General features: G+C 32.3%; 1 protein-coding gene across 26 annotated transcripts in view; it reads left to right on the top strand.

The window, feature by feature from the left end:
* Nucleotides 1-18,373, top strand: part of LOC147913319 (uncharacterized) — a 128,349-nt gene that overhangs the window by 79,233 nt on the left and 30,743 nt on the right. The gene's annotated exons all lie outside the window — the stretch shown is intronic.

Genomic DNA, 18,373 nt, shown 5'->3' with positions numbered 1-18,373 from the left:
GTGTTTCTCTAGTGATTCATGATGTTGAACATTCATCCATTTGCTGCTATGTTATTTTTCCTGAGGAAGTTTCTGTTCAAATATTTTTACCAAGTTGTTTGTTTTCTTATTATTGAATTTTGAGAGTTCTTTATATATTCTGTATGCAAGTTTTGTTATAAGGTATATGACTTATTAATGCTTTCTCCCAGTCTGTGGCTTGTCTTTTCTTTCTCTTAATGCTATCTTTCGAAGAGCAGAAATTTTTAATTGTGATGAAGTCCAATTTATCAATTTGTTATTTATGGATTGTGCCTTGGTTTCATCCATCAAAATAATTATGCTGATTGGAAAAGCCAAAATAAACGATATATACTATACAACTTCATATATATAACTCTAGATTGTTAAAACTCTATAGTGACACACAGTGGACCAGTGAGTGCCTGGTGGGTAGAATTACAAAAGGAAAACAAAGAAACTTTGAGAGCATGAATAAGATCACTATCTTGATTGTGGCGATGATTTTTAGGGTATATTTGTGACAAAAGTTGTCAAATTGTAAGTTTAAATATATGCAGTAGATTTTATGTCAATTTTACCTCAATAAATGTTGTAAACATATACATGATATGACAACATAAGTGAATATTCATCTGCTAGAAGCACAAATCAACTTAAATAAAACATGATTTATTTTTCTTATGATCATTGCCACTTGAATAGCTCTTGAATGGTTTTGTGAAGTTCTAATTCTTAAATTAGGAAAAAAAACTGGCACTCAGTGTTCATCAAAGAAGGATTCAAAGGGTAATGAGACATATGGATACGTCAGTTTGTAGTTTCCAATGATATGGTCGTCTAGCTTTTTTTTCCTATTTAACTGCAGAGACAGAACTGACCATATCTGCTGGTAATAATCACAGTTACAATATGCCATTACTGAATCCCCTCATTTTCCCCCAGGTGACTTTATTATTACACTGAATTACTGTTAAATTCTGTTTCTGTAGCTTACACTCCAGCTAGAATGTAGATGATTTTCCACAAGACTAGCCTTGGAATAACTCCTGGTCATAGTGTTCTGACAGTCTATTTAGGGAAAGAAAGAAGGTAGAGGAAAAAAATCAGTAAGTGAAGGCCAGAATATATGGCAGTGAAAACTATAATTAATTTTCTTTTATTTAGAAAAGGAAATAGTGACAATACAATCAAAATGTGCTTAGTTCCAAGATAATTTGACTTAAAAAAGATTATCACTTCTTTAACAACTAATGTGGTTGCCTTGGGCCTATAAAAGGAAAAACCATGGACAATAATGGCCTATAAATCCCAGCCCCACCACTTGCTAGTTGAGAAATTTCAAGCAAGTCATTTAACTGTATCAGATTCCTAACTTAATCTATTTATTGAAAAATTAAAGAGAAAATGTTGGTTCTTCTTTTCTTCTACCAGGCTTAAAGCTATCAATTATCTACTTACTGTGAAATGAAATTAAAAAAAAAATTACAAGCCATCTAAAAGCAATACCTAAAAGCATACTATTTAGGGGTAAGACAAATTATAGTTAAGACTTGAAACAAAGTTTAGAACAGTGATGAGGACACATATTTATTGAAAATTGGTAGATGTAAGAAAAAAAGACTCCTCTAGGTTTTACTATAACAAGCACCAATCCTATCCTTCATAACTAAACAAGGATCACAAAAGTATTGCTTTTTGTGCAGATTTTCTCTGTGCTCTTTTACCCAATAGCCCTTTCAGGTCACTAATATATCTATGTCAGTCAGATGTATCTTCAATTCTTACCACGCCCTTCAGGTTTCACATTCAAATACTATCCTATTCTTGCCTGAAACTATTCTTCACTGAGAAATCAGCTTTTCTCAGGCCTGGTTCGACTTCCTGTGTGATATCATATGCATTACAGATAATTTCATACACATACAATCCCTCCATGCAAATGAGTGTTTTTAAATTGTGGTAAAAAACATGTAACAGTAAATTTACCACCTTAACCATTTTTAAGTGAACAGTTCAGTAGTGTTAAGTATATTTGCATTGTTGTACAACAGATCTCCAGAACTTTTTTTGCAAAATTGAAGCTCTATACCCATTAAGCAACAACTTCCCATTTCCCTCTTTTCCAAGCCCCTGGCAACCACCATTCTACTTTCTGTTTCTATGAGTTTGACTACTTTAGATCTCTCATATGAGTGGAATCATATGGTATCAACTTTTTGTGATTGGCATATTTCACTTAACATGATCTCCTTAAGGTTCATCCATGTTGTAGCATGTGACAGGACTTCCTTCTTTTCTAAGACTGAATAACATTTCATTGTATGTATATCCCACATTTTCTTGTATCCATTCATCTGTCTATGGATATTTGCCTTGCTTCCTGTTTCAGCTATTGTGAATAATGCTTCAATGAACAGAAGCGTGCAAATATCTCTTCAAGATCGTACTTTCAATTCTTTTGGATACAGACCCAGAGGTGAGGCTGTAGATGAGAGAGCAATTCTATTTTGAATTTTTTGAGGAATCACCATACTGTTTTCCATAGCAGCTATACCATTTATATCCCCACCAACAGTGCACAAGAGTTCCAATGTCTCTACATCCTTGCCAACACTTGTTATTTTTTGAGTTTTGTGGGTTTTTGTGTTTTTTTTAGCAGTGGCCATCCTAATGAGTGTGAGATAATATTGTAGTTTTGATTTGTATTTTTCTAATGATTAGTGATGTTGACTTTCATTTAATGTGCTTGTTGACCAATTGCATATCTTTTGGGAGAAATATCTAAGTTCTTACCAATTTTTTAATTGGATTATTTGTTTTCTTGTTGAGTTGTACGAGTTCTTTTTATATTTTTGATCTTAATTCCTTATCAGATATGTGATTTGCAAACATCTTCTCCCATTCTGCAGGCTGCCTTTGTACTCTGTTGATTGTCTCCTTTGATGCACAGAAGTTCTTGAGTTTCTTTGTAGTCCTATTTGTATATTTTTTCTTTTGTTGCCTGCACTTTTTCCAAGAAATCATTACTAACTTAAATGTCATGAAAATTTTCCGTTTTCTTCTAGGAGTTTTATAGTTTTAGGTCTTACATTTAGGCCTTTAATCCAGTTTGAGTTAATTTTTTTATATGGTGTAAGGTAAGTATCCAACTTACTCTTTTGAATGCAGATATATAGTCTTTCCAACATCATTTGTTAAAGAGACTGTTCTTTTTCCACTGTGTGGTCTTGGCATCCTTGTTAAAGATCATTTGACCAGATACCTGAGGGTTTATTTCCAGGCTCTCTGTTCTTTCTCATTGCTGTACATGTCTGTCTTTATGCCGCTCTCACTCTACTTTAATTACTATAGCTTTGTAACATGTTTTGAAATCAAGAAGTGTGAGGTCTCCAACTTTGTTCTTCCCTTTGAAGATTATTTTGACCGTTCAGAGTCCTTTGAGATTCCATAGGAATTTTAGGATTTTTTTTCTATTTCTGCAAAGAATGCCATTGGCATTTTGATAGGGTTACATTGAATCTTTGCATTGCTTTGGGTAGTATGGACATTTTAATAATGCTATGTCTTCCAATCCATGAACATGGAATGTTTTTCCATTTATTTGTGTCTTTAATTTCTTTTAGCAATGTTTTATAGTTCTCAGTGTACAAGTCTTTTGCCTTCTTGGTTATGTTTGTTAAAGAATATTTTATTATTTTGATGCTATTGTAAATAGTATTGTTTTATTAATTTTATGTTTGGATTGCTCATTGTTAGTGTATATAAACACAACTGATGTATTGAGTGTTGATTTTGTATCCTGCAATTTTGCTTAATTTGTCCATTATTTCTAACAAATTTTTTGTGGAATCTTTATTGCTTTTTACATATAAGATCATGACATATGCAAATAAAGATAAGTTTACTCCTTCCTTTCCAATTTGGATGCTTTGTATTTCTTTTTCTAGCCTAGTTTCTCCAGCTAGGAATTCCAACTACGTTGAATAGAAGTGGCAAAAGCAGACAGCCTTGCTTTGTTCCTGGTTTTAGAAGAAAATATTTCAGTCTTTCACTGTTGGGGGTGATGTTTGCTATGGGTTTTGTATGTATGGTTTTTATTATATTGAGAGTTTCCTTCTGTTCCTAGTTTGTTAAGTATTTTTATCATGAAAAGGTGCTGAAGTTGTCAAATGCTTTTACTGCATCAATTGAGATCATGCGATTATGTTCTTCAATCTTTTAATGTGCTATATTACATTGATTGATTTTTTGTATGTTGAAACATACTTGCATTAAAAGAATAAGCACCAAAGTGATGGTGTATAATCTTTGCAATGTACTGTTGAATACAGTTTGCTAGTATTTTGTTGAGGATTTTTTTTTTCATCAATATTCATCAGGGATATGGATCTGTATTTTTCTTGTAGTATCTTTGTCTGGCTTTGTTATCAGGGTAATGCTGGATTCATAGAATAAATTTGGACGTATTTCCTCCAATTTCCTTCAATTTTTTTGAAGAGTTTGAAGATGATTGGTGTTAATTCTTCTTTAAATGTTTGGTAGAATTCTTCAGTGAAATCATCTGGTCCTGGAATTTTCTTTATTGGGAGGTTTTGACTATGGCTTCAATATCCATACCAGTTATAGGTCTGTTCATATTTTTTTATTTCTTCATAATTTAACCTTGGTACGTTGTGTGTTTCCAGGAATATATCCGTTTCTTCTAGTTTATCCAATTTGTTGGTGTATAAAGATTCATAGTATTCTCATAATCCTTTTTATCTCTGTGATGTCGAGTAATGTCCCATCTTTCATTTGTGATTTTAGTTATTTGACTTTTCTTTCTTTTTTTTTTAGGTTAATCTACCTAAGAGTTTGTCAATTTTGTTGATCTTTTCAAAAGCCAAATCCTAGTTTCATTGATTTTTTTCTGTTGTTGTTCTGTTCTCTATTTTGTTGATCTCTGCTCTAGTCTATATTATTTCCTTCCTTTTGCCAATTTTGGGCTTAATATTGGGCTTAATTTGTTCATTTTATAATTCCATGAGGTGTAAAGTTAGGTTATTTATTTGAGATCTTTCTTCTTTTTTAATGTAAGTATTTACTGCCATAAACTTCCATCTTAGTACTGGATTTGCTGCATCTCATAAATTTGGTGTGTTGTTTTCATTTTCATTTATTTCCATACATTTTCTAATTAACCTTGTCAATTCTTCTTTGATCATTTGTTGTTTAAGAGTATGTTGTTTAATTTTCAACATATTTGTGGATTTTCCAGTTTTTCATCTGTTACAGATTTTTAGTTTCTTTCTGTTGTGGTTGGAAAACATACTCTATGATTTTAGTCTTCCCAATTTTTTTAAGGATGTTTTTATGGCCTATCCTGTGGTCTATCCTGGAGAAAGTTCCATGTGTACTTCGGAAGACCATGTATTCTGTTCTTGTTGGGTGGAGTATTCTGTATATGTCTATTAGGTCAATTGATCTATAGTGTTGTTCAAGTTCTCTGTTTCCTTATTGATCTTCTATCTTGATGTTCTATCCATTATTGAAGTTGAGGTATTGAAGAATTCTATTATTACTGTGTTGCTGTCTGTTTCTTCCTTCAGTTCTGTCAATGTTTGCTTCATATATTTGAAAGCTCTCATGTTAGGTGTGTATACATATTTATAATTGTTATATATTCCTAATAAATAGACCCTTTTATCATTACATAATGTCCTTCTTTGTGTCATGTGACAGTTTCTGACAAAGTCTATTTTGTCTAAGTATGGCTACCTTTGTTCCAGTTTCGTTACCATTTGCCTGGAATTTCTTTCTCCATCCCTTTGCTTTTAACCTGTGTGTGTCCTTAGATTGAAAACAAGTCTCTTGTCAGAAGCATATAGTTGGATCTTGGTATATTTGTTTTTTAACCATTCAGTCAATCTTTGTCTTTTCAGGGGTGTTTAATCCATCTACATTTAAAGTAATAATAGGAAAAGAGTTGCCATATTGTTAATTCTTTTCTGCGTGTCTTATAGATATTTTATCTCCTTTCCTCTTTTACTGACTTCCTTTTTGTTTTGTTGATTTTTTTGTATAGCCCTGCTTTGATTCCCTTCTTATTTCCTTTTGTGTGTCTTCAACAGGTATTTTCTTTGTTTACCGTGGGGATTATATAAAGTTATAACAATTTATTTTAAAAGATATATATTTCAAACTGATAACAATTTAACTTAAATTGCATACAAAATTTAAGTTAATTTACATCTCTACCCCACAACTTTATGTTATTGATGCCATATATTACATCTTTTTATACTGTATATCCATTAACATAGTTATATTTATTTTTATACTTTTGTCTTTTAAATCTATATCATATTTAACAGCGCTTTATTTATTATTATAATCACAGAAGTGTAACATTACAATACCACAAAGTTCTTTGTCTATATATTTACCTTTACCAGAGAGTTTTATATTTTTGTATGGTTTCCTATTATCGTCTAGCATCCTTTCATTTTAATTTGAAGGAATCCCTTCAGTATTTCTTGTAGGGCATGTTTAGTGGTGATGAACTCCCTCAGCTTTTTTTTTCTGTGAAAGTCTTAATTTCTCTTTCATTTTTGAAAGACAGTGTTTGAAAGACTGTCTTTGTATTTGAAAGAAAGTATTTTGAAAGACTATATTTGCCAGATATAGTATTATTTGTTGTCAGTTTTCTTTTAAGTACATTGAATATATCATCTCACTCCCTTCTGGTCTGCAAGATTTCTTCTGAGAAATCTGCTGATATTCTTAACTGGTTTTTGGAGTTTTAACAAAGGCAATGTTGTCTGTATATTGTTGTTAAATTGGTGTTTCCCTGGAGGAACAAGGCCCAGAGCTTTCTATTCTGCCATCTTGCTGATATCACTCAAATGTGTTTTAAAAATAATGATTTTATTCATACATTGTACTATTTTGTTACACTCTTTTCTGTAAAACATACTGAGCCTTTTGTCAGTTAGCTTGCTATAAAGAAAGGAGAACTCATTATACATATTCCAATGGAAAAGGATTTAATCTAAGAATCAGGTTATTACAAGTTACCGGATTTTTTTAATCACCTGTCTGAGTGATCTGGAGTCAGGTGGCCACAGCTAGATTAGTGAGTTCTAAAAGACATCTTCATAGCAGAGGTGAGAAATATTTTTCCACCTCCACTATCACTACAACTGCTTCTCTGAATTTCAAAAGCTGGTGACTCAGCACTGCAATACTGAAACTGGCCCGTTATAATATGCCATGTCTTCAAAATTAAGAGGATATTTTTACTCTCTTGTACTTCCCAAATGTCATTGTTTCCAACTGAAATAATTCACTCACAGAATCTTAGCTATAAGAGACTCTTGAAATTTTCATTTGTACCTTTCCACCTCCACCATTCACAAATAGGCACCAACTCAAGTGAGAATAGAGACTGAGTGCCAACAGACCACTAATACCACAGACCATCCTTTGGGTTAGTCAGTATCGAAATATATCCTTCTGCTTGTAAAGTCAAAACTAACGTGCTTATAGCAAAATAATGAAAAATTCCTCTTACATACAAAATTTTGCTTCTCTTCTTCCCAAAAGGAAACATTTGATGACCAATAGTCATTCTTTTCTCTGGGACATATTCATTTCTCCTCTAGTTTAGTCATAATCCTATCTTGAATTAAATCTCAAGTAATTAAATATAAAATTGACTAGCCAAAAAGTCAACTTAAAATAGAGGAGAATGTTCTGTGTTCTACTTATACCTAAGATGTAGAAAACTTCAAAGCTGCTCCAACTTAACAAGAAGAAAAAGCTGGTTAAACTAAAAAAATAAAGCCAAACGAAAACAACTTTTTTTGAACCCATCACAAAGTTGAAGTCACAGGGCAACTAAATAGCGTAAGGTTGACAGGGCAAGCCAATTCAAAATGGCTGGATGAGAGCATGTGCACACCCATGGCAGGAAATATGCAGTGATGCTGGGAACATATCAGCTGCTAAGAAGAATTCATTGAAACCTTTTAGCATATTGCTAAAAGCAGGGCAGTTTAGAATCCCTAAAAGCCACAGAGGTGAGTGCAGTTTGTACCCACTCACAAGCTGTTTTTCACAGATCTCCACTAGAATTCATGACAATAAGATACGTATGAAGATACCTAAAAGTTATATTGATTTTAGTTTTATTACCAAAGAGCTTTGGCATGAATAACATTCACATCATTTTATGGACACTCTACCTGAAATGTAGACTTAATGACTTATAATACATTTCATTTCTAAAACCAATTCATTTGTTCTCTGTGCCAAATATATAATTAAGAAATGTTTACTGTGAGCACAAGTAAAATTTAGGAGGCCCATTGTTTGCTGAATGGTGGAGTGATTAACTCTGCAAATCATGTTCCATCCTAAGCATTCCAAAGCTGACAAGCTTAAGCATGAAAAGCCCATTCTATGTGTATAAACATAAACCAGGTAGACCATATCAAATTTAATTACACTCTATTTTACCTTTGAATGGAGTTGCAAAGAAAACAATATAAACTATTGTTATAGTTACTTATTTATTTGCTTTGGAATGTTTTGACCAGCATCAAACATCTTCAGGTAATTAAATTTATCAAGGGTTCTATATGAAAATGAGAAATTAAGATAATTTAATGAGTTCAATATGCAATTAACCTCAGAAGCATTACCTAAGCTTTCGATGCTGCCCCAGAGTATATTCAAAAACATTTTAATTCACTATTTTATGTTTAATATATCTTTCAGCTTAAATTAGAGATCAAAATTTAGCATTTAGGCCTATAATCTTTATATGTTCTGGGTCTGTATTTAATACTACTGACAAAAACTAATCATATTAATTCACAAATGGCTTAAAAGATCAAAATGTGCAAAACCCCACTTGAGTTTAGTTAAATGATGTATAGCTTTTCTGGGAATAGGGATGTTGTATTAAAAGGAAAAGAAATCCAAATGATATCAATTATAAAGATGAAAGTATAAACCAAAATGTTTGTGGAATGTTTCATATGTAATCTCCATGACAACAAGCCCTCATAGGTTTTGTTCATGATAGCATCTCCAAATGTTTGTATGGAAGTTTCTCAATAATTATTTTGTAATGAAATGGTAATGAAGAAAGAATATAAATATTTATAGCCATGCCAAAAATTTTTTCTGCCTTATGAGATATGCCATTTCTGCTTTGAGAGGAAAGGAAAGGAAATAGAAAAAAACAAAACCACGTACTGAAGACCCAATATGTCTCTTTGCAAATATTTCTTTCATTTGGTATTCACATCAACATTGTGTGGAACTCTTTGTCTTGAGTTTCCAGGAAAGTGAGGCAAATAGTACTGAAACAATGTAACCAAGATTGTACAGTTAGAAAAATAATTAGCCTGAATGTATTTGCCAAGGGAAGTTGTTCAATTCTCTCTTAGAACTTAAATCAAGGCTACATTCACAGAACTAGCAAGCAATAGGGCGTAGGCAGTATGGTCATTCTAGCTGTTCCAATTATCCACAGCTGTCATTTCATTAAGTATATAACCACCTATTAATAAGCAAATTACTCAAAACTTTAAGAATATGTATTTAATTTTATTTGTATTGTATTAATCTTGAAGAGTTTACTTTACTTGCAGGGACTATGGTCTTTGTTCCCAACTGCCTGTGATTCTTATGTTCTTGACACAATCACCCAACGCAATTTCCTGAGAAATTAAAACCATGGGATACTCCAGCCAAATGCATTCACTTAATTCCCAGCAAAGACTTCTGATGGGAATTTTTTCCCTTCTCTGTACATAAAGAGGAGAGATAACAGCAACATATCACGAAAACTGAAGATTCGCTTGTAACCTATTCTCTCTCTTTCTTTCCCATCTGGGTACCAATATGATTCCTCTAAATGCTGCAGAGTAAAAGAAACCTCCCAGTTAGATGAAAATAGCCCCTTCTCAAGCTTTTTCTCTTAAAATTTCTTCAATTCTTTTCGGAAAACTACCGCTCTGTAGTACAAAGAAGATACATCGTTCTTCTCATGACCATGAGACAAAGATTATTCTCTTGTCAGTGTTTACTCATCCATCATGTTCTTGATAGGACACTGGGCCTCAGACTGAAAATGTGGAGTCTTTTTTTATCATCCTATGTCGTGCAGTACAAATGTTGCTCTGTGTGTACTCCTCCAGGAAGATTATATCCTCTTTGCTCATAATCCTTGAAATTAAGGACCAATGTGCTGAATCATTTTATCCATTCCTAATAACAGTCTATAAGGTAAGCATAGTACGTGTAGGGAATTTTACCTTGATATTAAAGATGTAAATCTGAGACTCTCTCATTTCAATATATAATCCTAAGAATTTCATTTCATCAAAAAGGGACATCACCAGAATGATGAAAAATAAAGGTGTTCTATCCTTTGGTAGCATTTTAGGAATAACTGATGACTTTAATGACAGATCTAAATAAAGGAGAAAAGTTCCCCTATAGGAAAGTGATACAGCAAAGTGACCATATTGGCCCATTTCAAAAATATAATAACTGCTGCTCTGGCCCATTTTACACATATATTTCTTGCTTTTTAAAAATCATTATGTTAATAATAATAATAATCACTAAAATACTAAGGACTTACTCTTTCCAAGGCTCTGGACATAGAGCTTCAAGTTCATTATTACATTTAATCCTTAGAATAATCACTTTCATTATGCATTATAATTCCCATTTTATAGCCAAAGAAACTGAAGAAGAAGAACAACAAAAAAGTCATATAACTTGTTTAACATAACAGATTGAGTAAATGTTAGAGTTAGTCAAGATTCCTTTTTTCCCATTGATTCTCTATTAACCACTCTTGTATGTGTGCTGCCAGTGAGATTACTTTCAATGTGATGAAGATACATATAAGACCTGAGTACAGTTATTTAAAACTTCTGAATCTTAAATATGAGAAACAGTCTACTGAAAATATTTCTTAAATAAAATATAACATTATCAGTATTTATATTAATTTTAAATATCAAATCCCTCTATAAAAGTGATGCCAACTATTTAAAATGTAGATAACAAACTGATACACAAATATATTTTCACATTACACCTATCTATACAATTCTTTAATTGGTAAATTCTATCATCCTAATATATAACACTTTCTTCTCTTGAAAGAAAGAATAGCAAAGTCATTTTTTTGTCTCTGCTTAATGGTATTTTCTTTCCTCAAAGCCCCCGAATGCATGTTTGTATATCCTGGTTATCAGTGCTTCTAGTTCTTCTATGTGAGCTGCCTTCACAGCAGGGCAACTGACAGATGGGTGGTGTGGGTCCACAACTGGAAAGCGAACCCAGGCTGCCGAAGCAGTGAGAGCGCTGAACTTTAAACCACTAGACCATCAGGGCTGGCTCTGCTTAATGGTGTTTTTAATAATATCATCGCTATGCATATAATGGGACATGATTAAAATTAGCTTAGATTATAATACAATTATCTCATATTTTCTGTCTAATAAATTGTTTTGTAAGATTATTTGTAAACTTAAAATGAATTGATCTGTTTCATTCATCTATATTTAAATTTATTAAATACTATAAATCTATTATTAAAATATATATAATAGAAATAAACATATAAATATGTGTGAAATATAAATATATTAAAAATAAAAATAAAAATATAATATATTTATAGTATCATAAGTATATTATTGAATTTATAATGAATTAGAAATTTTTACAATATAATTTCAGGTCATAGCTTTATCTAATCATCCCTAGTTATTTTTTTTCTTCAAAGCGTAGAAACATGGGAAATTAAATTTTAGATATTTTGATAGGAGATTCAAAATATGAAGCCTATTGTAGAATTTATCATTTATTTCATATATTGCCAAGACAAGAATAGTAACTTCTGAAGACAAAATAAAAGAAGTTGGGCATTCTCCCATGTATTTTTCTTGTGAAATAGCCAACTCTCTAAACAGTTACTGCAAACAATATAGTTCAGAGCATTTATCTTCATATCAATATTGCATAAGTAAACAATTACAAACATGAAAACTTATAAATTGTTATTAATAAAGCTGCCTCAAAGAAGAAAATCTTAACTTTTGTTTGACCTGATTTCTAATTGTTTCATAGGATTACTAATTTTTTTAATTTTAATTTCTTTTATATTTCATCATTTGAAGAGATAATGGATACAGCGAAAGCAGAGAGAGATATGGTTGACTAGTTAACTTTCAACAACAACAAAGCATATTTATGAGCCTAAGTTGATAATTTTTTATATTCTACGAATGTTTTTACAAAAAGTCTTTTTGAGGAGCTCAGATGATCCAGAGATATTTCAGAAGCTCTCAGTTAAACGACCATAGAAATCATTTACTTTGTTTATTTGTTCTTATCTTTTATCTGGATTCAAACACAAATCATAATAGAAGGGAGCATATAGCACTTTTTAAATAATGCTCAAATAAAGGAGAAAAACTTATAATTATTCCATGTGTTCATATAACAAGGGGGTTATATGAAAGGTTTTATAATATTCCCAGAATAATAAAATAGAGCACAGATGTCTCATCTGCATCATAAAAACACCTGACTAGAATTTAAGATTCCTGTTGTGTGGAAAGTTGGTCATATGCTGTTTAATTTCCTTCTGGAATATTTTTAAATTGGTTGAGAAATATATATATTTAAAGCTCTAGAGAAAAATAGAAATATTTATTAAAAATGAAAGAAATGTCAAGGAACTGCCCCATATTTTCGTAAAATAAATTAACATAAAATTCAAAATATTTTCCTTTTAAATATGCAATCCTCAATTTGACTTCTAATGATTTTTAAAAGTGATCCATAAATCGAAATATACCTAAAAATATGTTTACTTTAGCAAAAGTATCAAATCAGTTATGAGCCTTTATACAAAATGAAATTTGTAGGCAGAAATTCCTTTGGGATCTGTTGTTCTCTATGTGCAATCCTAGTCATATGTATTAGTGGTGAGAGAATCGATTTAAGGTTTTGAGAGTAATCCATGTATAGCATTTTGTTGTGTTAAGGTACACATATTTAACCCAGCTAAGACTGTTTAAAGTCTTCACTAATTTTCTGGCCATCAATGGATAGAATTATCTTCCATGACGTAGTATAAATATGTTATAGCTTATCTGCCCACAATGTTTTCATCTTTCAGTTAACAAATACACAATTTTTCTTGGGGAATTAATACACCCCCAATGGATGTGGTTTTTGTGGGCTACCAGTCATAGTATCACACAAAAAAGTTCAAAATTGATGGACCTATGATCCATACTAGGTCAATTCAGTCCTAGATCCCATGAATATACAAACCCAGGGACTGAAGATAATTTGAGCTGAGTTGGCTAACGGCAAACTTTAGTAAGAGGGTTTTTAAGCTTGTTGAGATTCCTGGATCTGCCTTAGCTTTTCCTTGGACTTGATCCTGTGTTTCACTGTTTCATAATTAGTATGGGCTAATCAGAATCCTTCAAATGAATGCACTTTTCTTGCTTTAATTAGTTATAACTGGTTTCTATTGTTTTAACCAAATTATGTGATGCATTTTGTCAATATAGAAAAATCCTTCTGAGTCTGATAAACCCAAACCTATTATTCTTTCTTATTTACTTTCATTTCACAGATAGTTAAGAAATCAATGCCTTCAAAATTTTGTTTCATTTGGCCTGAGTAAGTGCAACCTTAAGTAGAGAGAGAGAGAAAGAGAGAGAAAGAGAACACTCTAGAATTGATTGGATGTGGTAAATGCGGGCTTCTAAGAAGCCTGTAAAAGAGAACATAGTAAAATTAAATTGGCAAAAACTGGTTGTGGCACGAGTTTGTATTTAAGGCAGCGATGACTGGTGAGAAAGGCATAATCATCTCGTTCTACACGATTGCTGCAGATTTCTCTCTAGTTATTGTACAACTGTTCTTTGTGCTTCTACCAGAGATGACACCTAGTCTTATTTACAATGGGTTGGATAACACCATTCACAATTTGAAGCTATAGACAGAATGACCTATGGAACATATAAACTACCTGTATCCAAGCCCCCCTGCCCCTCCCTGCCACCTCCTTCAATACTTTGACGCAATCACACTTCTCTTAATCCTTAGTTCAATGGTGTGCATTTGTGGGGATATGTAGATTTGCCTGTGACAGTCCTGGTTTTATGCTATTGTTTTGGTTTAACTATTAATGGTACTATTATTAAAAGTGTCCAGATGTGGATGAGAAATTATGTGCTCATCTTACTATCGGACAGTTAACAACGAGGTAAAGAGGTTAATGGAAATTTTTTGGGAAGAATGAGGAGCATAGCAGAGTTTACTATTAGAATTACTCACACTGCAAATAAAGATCCCCAAGCAAAGAAAAGTAAATTAAAGTTGTAGTTAAAATGTTTAGCTTCAAACGTACATTTTTGAACGTGTATTCTGAGTGAAAGTATAAACTGAATAATATTCACATGAGCAATTGGAGATGTTTCACATATAGCATTGAAAAGAAAACACCGTGTGTGTGTGTGTGTGTGTGCGCGTCACAGAAAGGTAACTGGAATAATCATTAAATAGGTTCTGGACAAAAACCTGAACTTTTATCTCCTTATGCTGCTGCCCATTCAGTGATCTTATATGTCAGTACCCAGGACTTTTGCAGCTTGATTGACAAAAAAAAAGTAATAGCATTATGTGTGCATGCATAGAGATAATTCCTCAGCTACTGAGCTGAGATACAAAAGATACTGTCCCACTATTTATTTTAGAGTTGCACTTTTAATTAACGTGAGGATTTTGAATTATTTTTGACATGCTTCTTTACAAGAAGTATCACATATAAATAATTCTAGATAGGTTTTCTTGTTCTCATAAAAAACAACCACAGCATAAGAAAGCACATCATATAAATTTGCTTAGTCATGCATAGCTGGAATCAAGCAGTGCTGGGTTTACACTTAACGTCATATCTTAGCTTAGTAATATCACCATGCCGCTGGCATTTTATGGGGAATAATTACAGGAATACAATGTACCTGTCTTTCTCCCACAATTTATGCATTTTTAAAAAATTAAATACCTTAAAAGAGGTACATCTTACTTGTTTAATTATTTGAAAATAAAATGTTAAGTATATTTATTTTCTCCTTTTATTGCTATTATTTGCTTGTATTTACTCTATGACTTGCTACTGAGAAAGTTTACAAAACTCCTGAATTTAAAAACAAACACTTGAATATTTAAAATTTCTTCTGCGAATTTTCTAAATTTTTCCAATATAATTTGGGCACTTACAGCTGACTTTTAGCATAGATAAATATCTGGTTTCCACAAATGACCTGAGAACCCTTGTAGATGTGACCATCTTATGAAAATGTATTGATGTTTCCTCACAAATCTCAGGGAGGTAGAATGAAAATAAAATATATTTTAAAACAATATAAGTAGGCATAAATGTAGAGAAAAAAACTAAGATAGGAACAAGCAAACAAAAAAAGCAAAGAATGGAACTACAAGTTCCATATTAGAGGAAAATTCTCTACTAGCTGGGGGTAGTCAGTAAATTTGCTTCTGCGTTTCGAACGATAAATATGGAGGAACACATCTGGTACCGTCATCCTCCCCCCGCCCCTGACACACCTACACCCACACAGGTTCTAGTCTACTATTATCTCAAGAATTGTTCTGATTAATTTTCTAGATTGAAGATTCTAAAAGAGTGAAGTGTGCTACTTTATTTCCTGTAACTCTCTTTTCATTTTAGAGTTAGAACTATGGATTAAGAAGTGCTGGGCAACCTAAAGGTTTTAGGGTTAATATTACTAAGGATATTGTTATTTAAAGTGGATTTCTTTATTTACCTCAAGAAGGATCAGAATTTCATGTGTATTGTTGGGCGTTTATACCATCTGGTCTTAGTTTTATTATTGGTTTAAAAAAAATGGGTAATTTTTTTACAATACTGGGTTTGTTTTTATGTTTTAATTTTGACATAATTTCAAACTTAGAGGCAAATGGCATGAGCAGCACAAAGAACTCCCAGATATTCCTCGCTCAGATTTCGCAAATATTGACCTATTATTACGTTTATTCTATTCTTTGTCTTTTTATATTTGTTTGTTTATTTATAAACACACAGTTCCTTAATTGCAAGTTGATGATATCCCCTTACTCTTCAGTACATCAATAGGTATTTCTTAAAAAGAGGACTTTTTAATATTACAGTAGTAAAATTATCAAAATCAGGAAATGTATGTTAACATAATACTATTATGCAATCTACCGACTTTAGTCAAACTTCACCAATAACCTAATGATATTCTTTACAGCAAAAGAAATCAAACATCACACGTTACATTTACCATGGATCATAGGTCTCTTTAATCTGGCAAACTTGCAGAGTAATTCTGTGTATCTCATGATGACGTTTTCCAGGGGTGCAGGCAGTTGTTTTGTAGATCACCTCTCAATTTGTGTAATGCTGCCACATGATTAGATTCAGGTCATGCCCTTTGGGTGGGAATAGCACAGAAGTGATCCTGCATCCTCAGTGGTTTGTAACTGTACGTGGATGCTGTTGACCACTCCTGTTACTACCCATGCTAACTTTGATCACTTGGTTAAGGTGGTGTCTACCAGCTTTCTCCACTGTGACTTAACTATTTTACCCTTTTCTTAAGAGTTAATAGTTATTGTGAGGAGGTATGTTAAGACAAAGAAAATATCTTATTAGTCTTCAAATGTCTACCCATCAGCTTCACATCCATTGTTGTTTCTTGCCTAAATCTATTATTGTGATGTAAAATTCCATGTGTGCTTGCAAATTCTGGACTTTCTATTTTATTGCAAAGGTCTATCTTTATATTCATGTGCGCATATCACACTGTTTTAATTATAGAGGCTTCAGAGTATGTTTTATTATCTGATATTTGGAGTCATCTCACATAGATGTTTTTGCTTGTGTATGTGTATGTGTGGTGTGGTGTGTTTCCCTGCTATTCTTAAATATTGAGATTTCCATATGAAGTTTTACATCAAATTTTCTAGTTCCAGTAAAATATATGTTAGTGTTTATATTGGGATTACATTTAACTTATGAATTAATTTAGGAAGATCTGAGTTCTTTATTATATTGAATTATTGTATCTAAGAACAAGAAATGTCTTTCTACTTGTTCAGGTCTACTTTAATGTCATTCAGAAGTGCTTTAAAATTTTACTCATATAGTAAAATTTTGCATATTTTCTGTTAAATTTACTCTTAGTTTCTTATCTTCTTTTCCGTTATTTTGAATAGTTTTTTCCCCTCATTATATCTACTATTATTTATGTATATGGAGACTATGGATTTCCTGTTAGCTACTAAGAAAGCTTGTAAAACCCTTGAATTAAAAATCACAATCTTGATGAGTCAGCCCTCATGGCCTAGTGGTTAAAGTTCAGCTCGCTCTGCTTCAGAGGCCAGGTTTGGTTCCTGGGTGCAGAACCACACACCCACCTGTCAGTTGCCATGCTGTGGCAGTGCTTCACGTAGAAGAACTAGAAGGACTTAGAACTAGGATATGCAACCATACACTGGGGCTTTGGAGAGGAAAAATTTAAAAAATAGAGGAAGATTGGCAACAGATGTTAGCTCAGGGTGAATGTTTCCCAGCAAAAAAACAAAAATACAATCTTGAATGTTTAGTTTGTCCATTGAATTTTCTAGTTTTATTCAGTATTGTTTGGGCATTTACAGCTAATTTAACATATAAAAATGTTTAGTTTTCACAAACTTTCTATCTGTTTAAAGAACATTTGTAGACATGACTATTTCAGACTATTTTCTGAAAATGTGTATATTTTGTCCTTATTTTCCCTCATAAATTGCCAGGAGATAGAGGGAATGTAGCACATTCATTTTTGTGATGTTATAGCTGAATTCAGGGGTGGCCTGGCAGCTCCATTATGCATGGTTATCCTCTCCTGAGAGCCTCCTCTGTGTTGATGTATCTTGGTGGGGAGTTCACCTCCACATCTTGACCTCTTGACTGACTTTATTGAATTCTTTTACTCTTTGAGTTAATTTTATCATTGTTTATCTGGGATTTTCCAGATATCTGATTGTATCATAGAGATTGTTTTATTTCTTGTCTTTTAATTCTTATTCTAGTTGGTTTTCCTACTTAATTGAATAATAGTGGAGACATTGGACACCTTGCCTTGTTTCTGATATTAGTGGAAATGCCGCTGTTTTCCCCAAAAAGAAAGCTAGTGTATTTAGGAATAAGAGACATATGCATGTAAGCATATAATCATCATAGGAAAGATATCTTTTAGTTCCCATTCTCTGATTTTTTTTTTTTAGT

The sequence above is a fragment of the Ceratotherium simum genome, chromosome 28 (genome assembly GCF_057802395.1).
Source record: "Ceratotherium simum simum isolate JZ-2026a chromosome 28, ASM5780239v1, whole genome shotgun sequence".
NCBI lineage: Eukaryota > Metazoa > Chordata > Mammalia > Perissodactyla > Rhinocerotidae > Ceratotherium > Ceratotherium simum.
This window is presented reverse-complemented; position numbering and strand designations above follow the sequence as displayed.